This window comes from Spermophilus citellus, assembly GCF_964194105.1.
Source record: "Spermophilus citellus genome assembly, contig: SCAFFOLD_267, whole genome shotgun sequence".
Taxonomy (NCBI): Eukaryota; Metazoa; Chordata; class Mammalia; order Rodentia; family Sciuridae; genus Spermophilus; species Spermophilus citellus.
In genome coordinates, this window is record NW_027672948.1 from 200394 (window position 1) to 215809 (window position 15416).

Sequence of the window (15416 nt, forward strand, 5' to 3'; positions counted from 1 at the left end):
TTGGTTGTTTGTTTGTTTAAATAATAATACTTTAAAATAACTAGTTGAAACAAAAAAGTTGAAGTTACCACGAGGGTGACTGGAGTGTATAGTGAAAGCAAGAGGACACAAAGCTCTTCTACGTAGCATCAATAATGTTCTATTTCTTAATAGAAATAGTAGTCACATAGTATGTTCCACTTGTAATAATTCATTGATCGGTGGTAGACTGTGATGCCGATCAAGTATTTGCATTGTTAAATATAATCAAATTAATTTCATAAAAGTTGGTGAGGAAGAGCATAAGGGAGACAAAAAAATTAGGGTACCTGAAATTATACTATTAAATGATTAATTCAAAATAAAATAATTCATTCACTAAATATCAGTCTCAATATTTTGAGAAAGGCAATTTTTATAGGTAGAGTGTATAGGGAAAATACTAACAAAGGAGTAATACTTGAACATATTAACAGTGAATATAGCATAGAAAGTATCAGTAATTCAAAATGTTTCATTGAGAACACAACTAAAATTAAAAGAGCTCTGATAAATTTTATAAGTAAAATTTTTATATTTATATATTATATACTTGTAAAATGTATGGTATGTATAATGATGCCTCATTTAATTATGTGGATACATTATAGAAAATGCACCATAAGGTGATTCTGTTAGTTTACTAATGATGCAGGGTACTTACTTAATTCTACATGGTATATACCACTACACACCAAGGTTATAATTTAGCCATTAGAGTACATAAAGTCCATCATTAATGAAAACATTGTGATACATATGACTATTGGATTTAACATTATAGCAATCAATATAGATATCATGATGAGGTGAGTTATTAGCCCTGTGGAACTAAAGACAGAATACTTCAGAAGACTCTGGCCATTTAGACAATGATATAACACAGAAACAGGACTATCATAAAGGAAAAAAAAAAGATAAACTTTCCAAAAAAATCTGCTTAAACAATGCAGTATCTGCATAATAAAAATGCCATTGTATCATTTCCTGGTATTAGTTAATAAATCATACACTGGTAAAATATACCTTAATATAAAAGAAAAAATATAAGATATGCCATAGTTTTTACAAGAAAGAAATTTATACAGTGTACATAATGGTTGGTGATTGTAATACCAGCTACTTGGAAGGAAAAGAAATATTGCAAAATTAGGATAAGCTTAAGCATCTTAGTGAGATGCTTACTCAAAATAAACTTTAGAAATGGCTGTGAATGTGTTTGAGTAGTATGACACACCTTTTTTAATCATGAAGAATATTAAATAATACCATTAAGAGACAGAAATATGGTTGTTTATTTTCAAAGTTAAATGATACCTTTTTTTTTTGAGAGAGAGAGAGAGAGAGAGAGAGAGAGAATTTTTTAATATTTATTTTTCAGTTTTCGGAGGAAAAAACATCTTTATTTTATTTTTTTTATGTGGTGCTGAGGATCAAACCAAGCACCCGCGGATGCCAGGTGAGCACGCTATGGCTTGAGCCACATCCCCAGCCCCTAAATGATCACTTTATAACAAAACAGGAAAATACTTAAATACAAATCATATTTATAATATGATACCATTAAAGGGTACAAACTGAAGTAACAAATTGGGGAAAAAACTAATTGCCTCACATATGACAAAATGTATGCCTCACATATAAAAAAGGAGTAACAGAAGCTAGGACAAGAGGATCCCAAGCCTTAGCAACACATCCAAGCCCATAAGCAAATTAGAGACCCTGTCTAAAACTTAAAAAATAAAATAAAAATATTAGGGGATGTTGCACAGTAGTTAAGAATCCCTGATTTTAAAACTGGGCAGCAAAGTAGTAAATAAAAATAGAAAGAATATCAAACACAGAGACTCCAAAATAGAGAAAGTAAGAGCTATGATTGGTGGCAGATTTTTATACTCCCAGCAGCTCAGGATACTCAGCAAAGAGAATTGTGAGTCCAAATCCAGTCTCAGAAGTTTAGTAAGGGCCTAAGCAATCAAGTGAGACCATGTATCAAAAGAAAATATTTTTAAAAATCTAGGATGTTGTTCAGGGGTTAAGTGCCTCTGAATTCAATGCTTGGTGCCAATAAAAGGAAGGGAAGAGATCAATAGCCACCTTTTCAAAGGAAACATACTGTTCAATAAATAAAAAATAGCTCAATAGCTTTAGAAATTTGAAAATGGCAATTAAAATCATATCTGTGGCACAAAAATTAAATAGTAGAAGTAAAAACATGGAGCAAGTAAATTCTAAGGAACTAAAGAGAGAGTAAAAATTGTTATTTCTTTTAGGAAAGTTTTGTTGAAAATAGATGTCTATTCCCCAGCAGAAGCATATGCTTATTAAAATTACTACATATCTGAACCATGATAACATATAAGGATATGGCCATATTGGTACAAACAGCTGAAATCCAGGACATGGAGAAAAGGCAATGTACATTGAGAAAGATATAACAAGAATAGTGTTAGAAAGGCAAAGGGAATACAGTGAGAAAATGATTCTCAAAACCCATTTTCATCATAATACATCCAGTTTAACAAATATGTGAGTCATCACATAATTTTATGTAGATGTCACATACATGTGTTACTTTGCATTCATGCATGTATAAAAATATGTAGAGTTTGAGAAAATAAAAATATACAAAAGAACATAAAAGACTTTATTATACACATCATTGTGTACATGATAAAACTCATCATTACCAAGATGTAAAATTTCCCCTAAATCTACAATATCACTTCATTAAAATATTAGCATATTTTACTTTTAATGAGAGAAGTGACCAGAGAAAAAATTCTAAAATTCATCTGGAATGTTATATGTTATATTTGAAACCAGCAACCTGAAAATTCTGAATTTAAAAAACAACTTATTTTACAATAATAAAAAACAAAATCCATAGGTGAATGTATATGTATGTAAAACTTTATGTATACTTAATAGGAATTGAAAGGTCAACATAAATCTAAACACCTCAAGAACAACATCACATGTGAATGGTTGACATGGCCAACCTGGAGAAAGATCGACTTGGGGGCAGAATTCACTGGTGTAGTTTGTGTACAATCTGCAAAACACACGATTACAATAATAGCCCAATGATAAAAGGCATACATTAAATGAGGGCAATGTTGGGAATATAAATAAGTAGTAGCTCCTGACTCACTTTCCATTAATGAATACATTAAATGGAAATATTATATTTCAAGTTCCTCTTAGGCAAAGTAAAAAAATGAGCTGAAACATTTATATAAACTGTACAACTTGGAAAATGTCTACCCTTTGATGATCCTAAAAAGCTAGGGTAGGCTGGAATCTCAGTCCAGCCTTAGGCAATGTGCTACGTAATTGGAACAGAATTACCACCAGCTAGTGAAACCCCAAGAAGAGGAAGATTGGGACCATATATATAACACCCTACCTCTAAACTGTTTTCTGTGCTTTAGATCTTAATTTTGCTTGTGCTGAAGAAGGATCCTCACATTAATACCACTAAGAATACAGAAAAAAATAATAGTTATCTATGTTCTTCCAAGGGCTTCCATGGGCTTAAGACCCTGGGATTGGGGCAGAGAAGTTAAATCACAAATAACTTGGTTTATGCATTTATGGGTGTTCAGCACACAAAGAGCTCCAGTTTTCAGCTTGCCCCTCTAAAAATTCCATGACAGCCAATTTTTCCCAGCAGGAAAATTTTTCTTTATTGACTGATGTAATATCTCAACATCTTCCATTCAATAGAAGAAACCAGTTACCTCACATATAAGAAAACACTCTAGAGAAAGAAAAGTAAGAGACTCAGGCAGAGGACCCAAAATAAAAAGCCATTCCATAAGCTCAAGTTCTGGGAATGAAGCTTACTGATCATAGGCAAATCTCCCCTAGATAACAAAATATTTGTTTACTATTGATTTGCAAGCATCTAAATGGGCTTCTAAAATCCCAAGCAGTAGTTCAGATAAGGGGTTATAAAGCACATATATTTGTTAATTCCCAGAAAAGGTTTCCACACACTCTCTCTGTGGATACTTGACAAACTGGACTCCACAATCTTCCCTGACATATTTGATAAACAAGTCAAATAGTGGACAATTGTATACTGAACACAGGTGTTAGAGTAGCTTTCATCACCAGTCACAGTTGCATATGCCTGTAACCCTGGCAGCTTGGAAAGTTGAGGCAGGAGGGCCTTGAGTTCAATGCCCAGACTCAGAAAAAGTGAGGCACTAAGCAACTCAGTTAGATGCTGTCTCTAAATGAAATACAAAATAGGGCTGGGGATGTGCGTCTGAGTTAAATCCCAAGTGCCTACCCCCCCAAAAAAGAGAATAGTTTTGTCAATAATCTAATACCAAACAAAGAGTCACGAAGCTATGGATATAGAAAAAAAGAAAACCCTTGCACTCTGTTGGTGAAAATGTAAGTTTAAAAAAGTCACTTGTGAAAATGATGTAAACTCCTTGAACTATTTAAAACAGAAATAACATATAACATGGTTAAATTAATTCTGGATATAAATTCAAGGAGTTAAAATGAGTAAGTAAAAGAAATAACTGCATGCCCATTATCATGTAGCAGTATTGCCAATAGTCAAAGAAAAAAAAAAGAGAGTTAAGTGAAGGATGTCTCAGGAGATTTATTTCAGGTTCAGGGCATCCAACTACTCTCCAGATAATCTCCACACAATATTTCAGAGTGCTTCTGCCTTTCCAGTGTACACATACGGTCTCAATACCCTGCACAGTAACTATTGCCTGGCTTTCAGGGTGACTTGCATTTTCCAAATAGATTTTTTTATTATCTAGGTGGAAGCAGAACTTCAGTCTCCTGAGCACTGTGAAGAAATCCTAGAAATGAATCTGAAAGAATGACAAGCTCCAGAAATTAAAACTCGATCAGGTAGTGTAAGTCATAGCTTTTGTACTTATCATAATTTGGATTAATCAATTATCATCCAAGAGCACCTGATTGGAAACTGCTTCTCTCCTAGTCTGAATCCACTAAGCCTACTATCTAATAACAGTAGATGGCATCACCTCCAGGAATGAATGAGGCCAGAATGAGTTAAGATAGGCATGTTCTTGTGTGCATTTACTTCATTTTTTAAAGGTGATTATAATTGAGTACAGACAGCAGCTTTTTTAAAAGGCAAGTTTATCCAAAAGTTATGGAGTCTAGCCTGGCAATAGGATATTTACATTAAGCCTTTTATATAGGATAATATCAATGTATGAATTAAATGCATACATATAGTTAATTACTGAAAACTATATAAAGGGCAATAATTTTTTATTAAAGTCTCTTGATCTAATTTCTAAAAAGACAGTTAGAGCTCTCAACTGGGAAGCACTCCCCTAATCTCCAACTACAAATAATATGTTAGGCATAGGTGTAGATTTAACTATTTTAGTCTACAAAATAAAAAAAGACATAGTTGAAATTTATTTTAATCACAAAACTGAATATATCTAGAGTATTCTTATTATGAGACAAATATAAAATTACTGATAAAGAATATATATGTATTTAGAACTCCATCCTCACAACTCCCTCAATTTTAATGCTCTAGCACAACTTAATTCATAATCATCACATTCCATTTTGAGAATATGGCTTCCCTGTCCTTGGGGAGTCAAAGGGCCTGGACCCCTGCATTCCATACAAGAGATATGAGAATACACTTTCTAATAAATGCTTTTCCACAAAACCAAACAGCAGTAGAGGCACTTCCCTCAGAAAGAGAAGGAAGACCAAAAGACAAGGCATAAAAGATAATGATTTTTTTTTTTCTATTTGATGCTGGACACAGACTCATTCCCATTTCAGATGTCAGATAGCATAACAGAGTTCCAAGAGTTGGATGTCTCATTTTGGTATATCTTTTCACAGCCTTGACTCTAAAACTTAAATATATTAAAGACAAACATCTTATTTTGTAACTTAGCCTTTGACCTAATGCCTACCTAGGCTGTGATATTGTTTCCTCAGTTTGTATGAGGTATTGTGACAGTTTTTGCATCAATCTGATGTATACATGTCTGCATAAGCTAATAGCACCTCAATAATGGTCCAGACTTAACTTAGGGAAAAAGGAAAACAGTACCAATAAGGCAACTGCTGTTTTCCACAGAATTTTCTCCAAGTATGTGATAGAATCTTGGTTTCCAATTATAAATGGTGAATGATTCACTCTAAAGCTTATTAGATTTTGATTGGGCTGCTTTATTAATTCAAGCTGGGCTTATCTGGGTTTTTCTGGTAGAAAAAGTTAGCTAATGGCTGGTGAACTTCAGAGGGTTACCTATCATCCTCACAAGCAGCACCTTGATTCTCTGCTTTGATAATTCTGATTATTAACACTTCTGTTAATAAGTAAGAATGATTTTAAATAATGCAAGTTAACAATATTTCATCTTTATAAAACACAAAATCTAACAAAACATGGTGGCACGTATCTAAAATCCCAGTGGCTCAAGAGGTAGAGGTAGAAAAATAATAAATTCAAAGTTAGCATCAGCAACTTAGTGAGGCTCTAAGCAACTTTGAGGGGTTCTGTCTCTAAATAAATATGAAAGGTATGGGGATGTGGATTAGTGGTGAAGTGCCTCCGGTTCAATCCAAGATAAAAAAAAAAGTGTTTTTTTTTTCTAAAAATGTTGTGCTTCAATTTTTTTCACTAGTTGATCTTGTTAATGTCTCATAAAATTAAGTAAAAATGTTCTGTCATTACATATTATATCTTACTGACATTGACATATCCTATTACCTTAATCATTATAATTATTTGAATATTCAGGTAGTATATATACAAATAAGATTGAATAACACAACAATGGAAGAAAACTAGAAATCTATAAGTGAACTCCATACCTCTGGTCAATTTAATTTTGGCAATTGTGTCAGAAAAATTAACTGGAGAATAAGTAGTCTCTTCTTTAACATAGATTGATATAAATGCATGCTTATGTTTTAAGTAATGTTATTGGATTTTACATGAGATTATGTACAATATTTAACATAAAATGTGTTTTACACTAAAATATAGTAATTAAAAGTATAAAAAATTAAGAAGAAAACAATCACATATTTATAAATCAGATTAAGCTGTGGAGTCTTCATTATGCTTCCAAAGTAAAAATAAGAAATAAGAAATTGGACTTGAACAAACTTCTGTACAAAAAGTAACCTCAACATGAAAATGAAGACATAATTATCAAGTTTTCCTTTTTGTTTTCAAAGAACTATCCTTTCCAAGTTTTTAGCCTTGGCTAGAGGGTAGTCATTCCTCCTTATTGAGAGGCTGATTGAGCCCAGAGCCCAAATAATTACCTTTTTAGGCTCTCATACTCCAGTGCCAAAATGCACCCTTCATAATTACCCAACAATAAGGGAATAAACCATTAAAAATGTTATACATGCCAGAGACCCCAAAATTTTTAAGCTGTTAAGTCAATGATAATTCCTAAAATCTAGATGACTTCATAGTACATAGTATATAGTACAGAGTACATAGAACTGCTACCACAGTTCTAATATGTCTTTGTTATACCTTTGAATGAGCAACTATGTGTTTATTTTTGACATCATTCTTTTATTCCTTTTGCCTATCCAAAGCAACTATTTTATATTATGTAAACAAAAATTATAAATATTTGCAATAATACCCTAAAATAAAACAACATGGAAAAGAAAAAAATGTAAATATGCAGAATATTGAAAATTCCATGCCTCTCTGATACAAAAGTAAAATTACATTGATGGTTTCTTGGTAAAATAAAGAATTACTAGATGAAGAAGCATTTATTTCTGAAATATACCAAAAGTAACTGGAAATGTATTGAGACTGTCATTCATATAGGAATATTTATTACTGAACTATTCATAAGAACCAATATGTAAAATCAGTGCAAGGTAAATAGATAAATGGAAACATGTAAATTTTCACAGTAGACTATTACTCAGGAAAGTTATATTTGTGTTGCTAGAAATTGAACTCTGGGCCTCACACAGGCTAGGAAAGCACACTACCTCTGAGTTATTATCCCAGCCATATTGAGCAAGTAGGATTCATGAGAGCACTAAATGTTACAATGAATGTGTACATGGAAACTTTAAGCTAATTGAAAGTAAGGAGAGAAACTATAATGTGATTTACAATTAATATTATATTTAATTTTTTTGCACAAGTAAATTCATGAATCCAAAACACATATAAGTCATTGCCTAGAGCTATGTGAAAAATAAAAAAGGAAAAAACTGGTAGTGAGCACTAATTTCTTTTCATCTAAAATAGTTTCTAAAACTAAATACTGGGGATGGTAAACATGTGAATATACTAAATGATAAAGAATTACACCCTGAAAATATTTATAAAGTTAATTTTAAGTTCACATGTGCTTTCTAGGAATAAAAAGATAAATAATTTATGGAATTCATAAAGCAACCAAAATTAAAGCCTGTAAAATAGGGAAAGAAAAATGTAACTTATTATTGTTAAAAAAACACTGAGTTTTCATTGTGAGATCCACTTACATTTAGGTGAATATACTGTGACTTTTTAAATTTTCATTTATACTTTATAATTTGTAATAAGTATATAAGAAAACTATGTCTATACATCAACCACTATTATAAAGTTTTCAAGTTTTTTAATATTCTTATATGAATTAATATTCATTTTTTGTGAGTGTGTGTGTGCATGCACCAATGGAGATCAAACCCAAGATCTTGCACAAGCATGGCAGGTGTTTGACTGTTTTGCCACAACCCATGTAAAATGTATAATTTTAATCTTGGTTGCCTCTCTCTCTCTCTCTCTCTCTCTCTCTCTCTCTCTCTCTCACTCCCTTTCTTTCTCTCTTTGTCTCTCTCTTAGCCCCTCACTCTCTTTCTCTCATTCTCTCTGTTTTGTATTTTTGGACACAGATGGCACCCTGGGGTCATTTACCACTGAACTACATCCCTAGTCCTTTTGATTTATTTTGGCAGAGAGTTTTCCTAAGTGTATTAAGCTGGCCTCTAATTTGTAATCCTCCTGCCTCAGCCCTCAATCATGGGATTACAGGCATGTCTTGCTTTATCTATTTATCTCTTTTTGAAAAAATATATAATGCCAATTTTCAACTGTATTATATTTCTTATTGCAAAAGTGAACATTTATTATGTTCTAATTAACATTCTACTAATACTCTATTGATTGTTGTTGCTGTTTTATGAGTGAATAAAAATTTCACATGATTAACTAATATTTTCTAATACTTCACATATATGCTTTCTTGTATTGCCTATTTATTTTTTGTAGAATATAAACTTGATCTCCCTGCTGATTAGTGTGCTCCGTCTCACACAATCCTCAGTTCTCTGGGCTCCTCAGCTTCCTCACTCCTACTTTTGCTCTACTTCAGTGTCAGCAATCTCTATTACCTATGCTCTTTCATATGTCATGGGTCTTACTCTAACATAGCAAGGAACAAGTCTGCATTAAAACAAACAAAAATCATCTATAACTCATAGCCATGTTTTCAGACAGAAGAAACTATGCATAGGGACAGTCAGATTTATGAAAAAGGAGTCACAAGGCATTTACTAAAAGACAAAATGAAACCTGAGAAATAAGATCCTGAGCATAAAGTTTCCTGACATGTTATTTACACATAAGTTATATGAGTAATTCACAAAGATGCAAATTACACAATTTATCATACATTGGTAAAACTGGCAATTTTGGAGGCTGAGGTCAGAGGATTATGAATACAAAGCAAACCAAGCAGGGTCATTCTATTTCCAATTGTGCTCTCTTAAAATCTAATAATTTTAGGGGGCAGTGGAGCACTACTGTAATCACAGAAATGTTGAAGGTTGAGTCAGGAGGATTGCAAGTTGGAGTCCAACTTCAACAACTTAGTGAGGTCCTATGCAACATAGAGAGACCATGTCTTAAAATTGAAATTCTCAGGCTGTGACTCATTCGTAAAGTGTCAGTGGGGTCAATCACCAAAACCCTTAAAATGACTAATATCTGAAATTTACTAAAAGTGAATTAATTATATAATAGTTTTTTTTAATTACAAAATCAGCACTTAGTTGAAACAAATATGGCCTACAAGTTTTTTAGCCTCTACTTTAATTTCTATTTGAAGGAGATAACTAACAGTTGCAAATCAAAGGAACATGATATATATTGTAAATAACTGATGAACTGTAATCTCCTGAGACCAGGACATATACATTACTTTTAGTTCATTATCCAGTTTCATAAAGCCTAATTATAATATTATGGGTTTAATAACCAGTTTTATTAACAAATATTAATTTAGTAATAAAATAATAAACAAATGTGAAGTATGTGTCTTGTTGTGGATGGACTTTTAATTTTTATTTATTTATGTATATGTGATGCTTAGAATTGAACTCAGTACCTCAAATTTACTCAGCAAGAATCAGGCATGATGGTGTACATCTATAATTTTAGTAAGTTGTGATGGTGAGGCCAACCAAATAAGTACAAGATTCCTTGTTATGATGGTGAACTTCTGTAATACCAGTAGCTCATAAGGAAAAAACAGGTAATTCTCAAGGTTAAAGGCAACCTCAGAGATTTAACTAAAAAAAAAAGTTTTTCAAGTAACTCAGAGGTTAAGTTCCTCTGGGTTTAATTCCCGATACTAATGAAAGTACAAAACTAATTGGGCAACTTAGGCAGAGATGATTTTACTCAATTATAAAGCACTGCTAGATTTTATCCCCAGTACAAAGAAGAACAAAAATAAGAAGAATAAAATAAAGAGTCACACATTTACTTAAGTCAATTCCACAGTAAAATTAGAAATTAATTAATTAATTAATCAGTGCTTTTTGAGGACAGATTTCCATTGGTGAATAACTAATGTGGCACTGAGTACATGCTAGACTAGAAGATACACATCTGGAACTTTTGGTTGCACTCTGAAAAAAAGTGCAAATTAGTAGAATTAAACAAGGATTTTTGTACCAAGCCAAATGTATGTGTGTGGGTGATGAAAAAAAATGTTGAACACTTCAGTCTGAAGACACTCTCTATTTTTTACATGTTTTCCCTTTAGAAACCTCAAAATATGTGTCAAACAATATAAAGAAGAATACTAAGAATGCTTACCACATAGCGAGAGGTTTTTTTGTTTGTTTTTGTTTTTATTTTTATTTTTCAGGTTAGGGTTTTTGAGGAACTAAGGACATATATTCTAAATATGCAATTTTATATGTTGCTTTCAATATCCATTAAGAAAGTAGAAAAAATGTGTATTTTTATTGCCTTTTATACTTTTGTTTGTACCTTTACTTGTCTATTTTCTTGAGCTACTTTTCTGGACCAGCAATTATAAATACTTGGAATTTTTTTTCCTGTTCACTAGTTCTGCTGGGCTAACCTTTCATGAATATCTTCTTGCTGTCATGCTAAAGGTCTCTCAAAATATCATATTTTAAAGAATGTTCACTGAGTAAATTATGAGCTGTTTCTAATGTACACATTGTGGTAACATATTAATTACTAAAACAACTCACAATCACCTATGAAGTAGTCACACTACTATTTTCTTTATAGGCTTATCAGATGTGATGATAACCTGAATAAATACAATTAAATATTTATTTTTTGAATGTTAGTTTCATTTTCACAAAATTTAGTTTATTTTGTCATTGGCCTACTCATCATAAAATGACAAATTTGAGTAGAAACAGTAAAAAGTGTGTCTGAAACTAGCTACATTGGGGTCATATAAGATTGAAGAAATATGAGCTTATTCATTTTTAGTTACTACATAGCTACAAAAATATTAAATGTTGTAAAACACTGTCAATAACATGACATTAACATGATATATATTTAATTTAGTAAGTACAACAGAAAAATTATACGAGAAACATTACCCCCCCCAAAAAAAAACTTTGCTACCACAATAATAATTGCATAATGAATGGAAATATATTTCTGTAAGTGCAACATAGTTGTATTTGCAAGTTTAAAATGACATCAAATTAAGACATGCAAGATCTAGCTGGGTAAGGAGGCATAAGCCTAGAATCCCAGTAGCTCTGGAGACTGAGGATGGAGGATTTCAACTTCAAAGCTATCCTCAGCAACAAGGCACTAAGCAAATCTGTGAGGCCCTGCCACTGAATCAAATACAAAATAGGTCTGGGTATGAGGCTCAGTACTCCAGTAGCCCTGAGTTTAGTTTCTAGTTATCCCCACCACCAATCAGAGACTTTGATGGGAAACTTTGAAGAAACCAATCTCAATGAGGTAGAAAAGTAGAGAATGGGACCATAAAATTGATCAAACTACATTCACTTGATGAAACAAATGATAGGAAACTAGCCAACAAATTGATCAAATTTAAATTGAGTAGGTTAAAAAGCTGGAAATAAAACAGCCAATCTCCAAAATATAGAACTAGAATGATCAGAGTATATATATAACAGTAGAAAACCTCCTTCTGTGAAAATCAGTTTTTTAGTTCCAAATAATAAAATGAATCTTTATTAGGTTCATAAGAAAATAATAGTCAAGGCAGAAGTTATCAGAAGTAACTAAGAGCAAAGAGAACATGTGAGTATCTAACATGAAGAGAATGGTTTAGCAAAGAACACCAATAAGTTACATCACAAACAAACATGTATTTCTCTCTCTCTCTCTCTCTCTCTCTCTCTCTCTCTCTCTCTCTCTCTCTCTCTCTCGTGTGTGTGTGCTAGGGGATTGAACCCAGGGCCTTATGCATGCAAGGCAAGCACTCTACCAACTGAGCTATATCCTCAGCACTGGAAACTAGTATTGAAAAATGAATCACAAATAAACTTAAATACTATTCAGAAATTTAACATTGCTTTATCAACCTGTTTCTTACAGGGAAAGGCAGGGAAGTTTTAATCATGTTTTATAGCAACTTTGTTCAATGTTCTCTTAATTCCTACTTAATTCTGATCACATTATTATCGTGGAAATTTGAATACATAGATTTAATTTTCAGTAATTTCTGATTTTAATATGGCTAAAAAATTAAGTCACTTATTGGAATGAAATAACCAGAAATTATTTCTTACAATTATGGATTATTTAAATACAAGACTTTCACAGTGTGAATGACTGTGAGTATATAAATTTTAATCAAATTGATGAAATAGCCATACTTCCTATAATAGTGTAAGAGAAAGTTATTACTTCCATTTTCTCAAATCTTATAGTTTCTAGTGTTCTTTAGCATATGACCACAAGTACTTCTCTTCTGAGTTGGTGGAATACAAAAGATAGATAAACATTCTCACAGGGAAGATGATAGTAAAACAGCAGGGAACTACCCTCAATTCCCACAGGGTCTGAGAACCATATTATATGATATGGAAGACCCTCCTATAGACTGACTATTTCAAACATTGTTTGCAAAGATAGAAAAAAGTCAGTTCATTGAACAAAGTGAGTGAAGTGGGTTTGTGCCTCTGCAGATGAGAATAAATTGTAAAAAGGCAACAAAAGTGAGTTCAGGACTGGGCATTACAAGACTTAGCTGACAAAATCCTGAAAACAAAAGAAAACAAAAATTCAGAAAGCACTTTACCAACCTAAGCTTATCTGAGAGAACCAAATTCAGATGAACAGCAGAGGAAAGAGGCATACCCAAAGTGATATAACAGTATCTATTTTTATTAATTTTTATTATTATTCCCCACAATTATAGAGTTCTGTATCACCTCAATTACTACTTTCTTCATCTTTTAGGTGTTATCATTACCTTGTACATATAACTCATGCTGTTATCATTACCTTGTACATACAACTCATGTACACTGAATTTACTCTTGCATTTATGAGCTTATCATTTATCTTTTTCTCTGTATAACTGTATATGAATGTGTATATTTTTATCTAACATTTCCAGGATTCTGCCATTAAAATTTCTTTGGTACCACCTCCATGAAATGCATTTTTGTCACTTCAGTTCAGTACATCTAAATGTTCTATTCCACGTAGTTGGGAAAGATGGAGGCTATTGCAAGGTTTTTCTTATTTTACTAATTATCCACTAGAATTAAAGATCAACCTTGGTGCCTCCACAGGATTTAATTCTCATTCACCTTTCTTATACATAGTGTTTTATTTTTTATGCAAGCAGCAATAACTGTATTTAAAAGGTGAATAAAAGATTCTGATATGGACATGGTGCTTTAGAGGTCCCCAAATCCCTAGGGTGGTGTTCTGACTCCACCTTACCACTGAAGCATCTTGATTACATTCCACCTTGGACACTGGTACTATGCTTCCACTGAAAGTGATTCATTAGTTATGAATATTCTTCTTTTTCTACTCTCAATACTCTTGGAAATGTTGGGATTCATGATAGGTTTAGAATCATAATTTTCAACACACTTATCATAGATGCATTTGATAACAAGAGACCACACATATCTAAGAAGAAGAAAGAAGAGAAATAAGACCACTTATCAATACTAAAGAGGTAACAGAATAAAATCTGTGAATAAAATAGTAGTCATCTAACAAATTTTTTAAAAAAATATTTTAGATGGTAATATATTACTGCATTAGAAAAGAGTGATGTAAATGCAATTTCAATTATTAGAGTTGTGACTGATTATTTTAAAGAGAGTATCAAAAGCTGTGTGCAGTGGTGCATGCCTATAATTCTGGAGTCTTCTGAGGTTGTGGGTGAAAGATCACTAGTTCAAAGCCAGCCATCCTCAGCAACTTAGTGAGGCTCTAAGAAACTTCACAAAACCTTTTTTCTATATAAAATATTTTATAAAGGGCTGAGGATGTTTCTTAGCAGAAAAGCATTCCTGGGTTCAATCTGTAATATGAAAGAGAGAGAGAGAGGTGGGGGGTAATCAGTGAAACTTTCAGGAGCAAGGATTTAAAAAATTTAAAAACAATAGTGGATTTGTTGATGAAAACTCATCTATATTTATTAAATGCTGCATTCAGAAATTAGTATGTTCTCAAACATATACAAGTGGGAGAGGAGTCCTATTTTAAGGTGTAAATAGGAACAAAGAAAAGATTTGACACATCTTTTAATTGACCCAGATGCCCACTTTAGTTTGTGATTGGAATTATGCTCAGGAGATAGATCCTTAAGCTGTTTAAAATAATGTTTTTATCAAGTATTTATAAAACAAGATTAAGATCTAATATAAATCAGGTTTGGCAAGGGGGAAATTGTTCAAATAATAAGTATATACATAAACACATAAACCAATATTAGAGAAGTTAACATTTGGGATATTTATGCCATTATATAATCACTAATAATGTAAAAACAATGACAAGAAAAAGTGAGTAAATAAACAAATAAATAATTGAATGAATGAATGAATAACTAAAAAGTACAAGGATGTAATGTGACTGCAATTGTAAAAGA

The 15416-nt window shown here is 32.1% G+C and overlaps 1 long non-coding RNA gene across 1 annotated transcript in view; it reads right to left on the reverse strand.

The window, feature by feature from the left end:
• Positions 1-14327, reverse strand: part of LOC308640329 — a 31892-nt gene extending 17565 nt beyond the window's left edge. Inside the window, exon 1 of the long non-coding RNA XR_014020245.1 lies at positions 14252-14327. This is a non-coding gene — a long non-coding RNA (uncharacterized lncRNA). The remainder of the gene's footprint in view (positions 1-14251) is intronic.
• Between the last annotated feature and the right edge of the window lie 1089 nt (positions 14328-15416).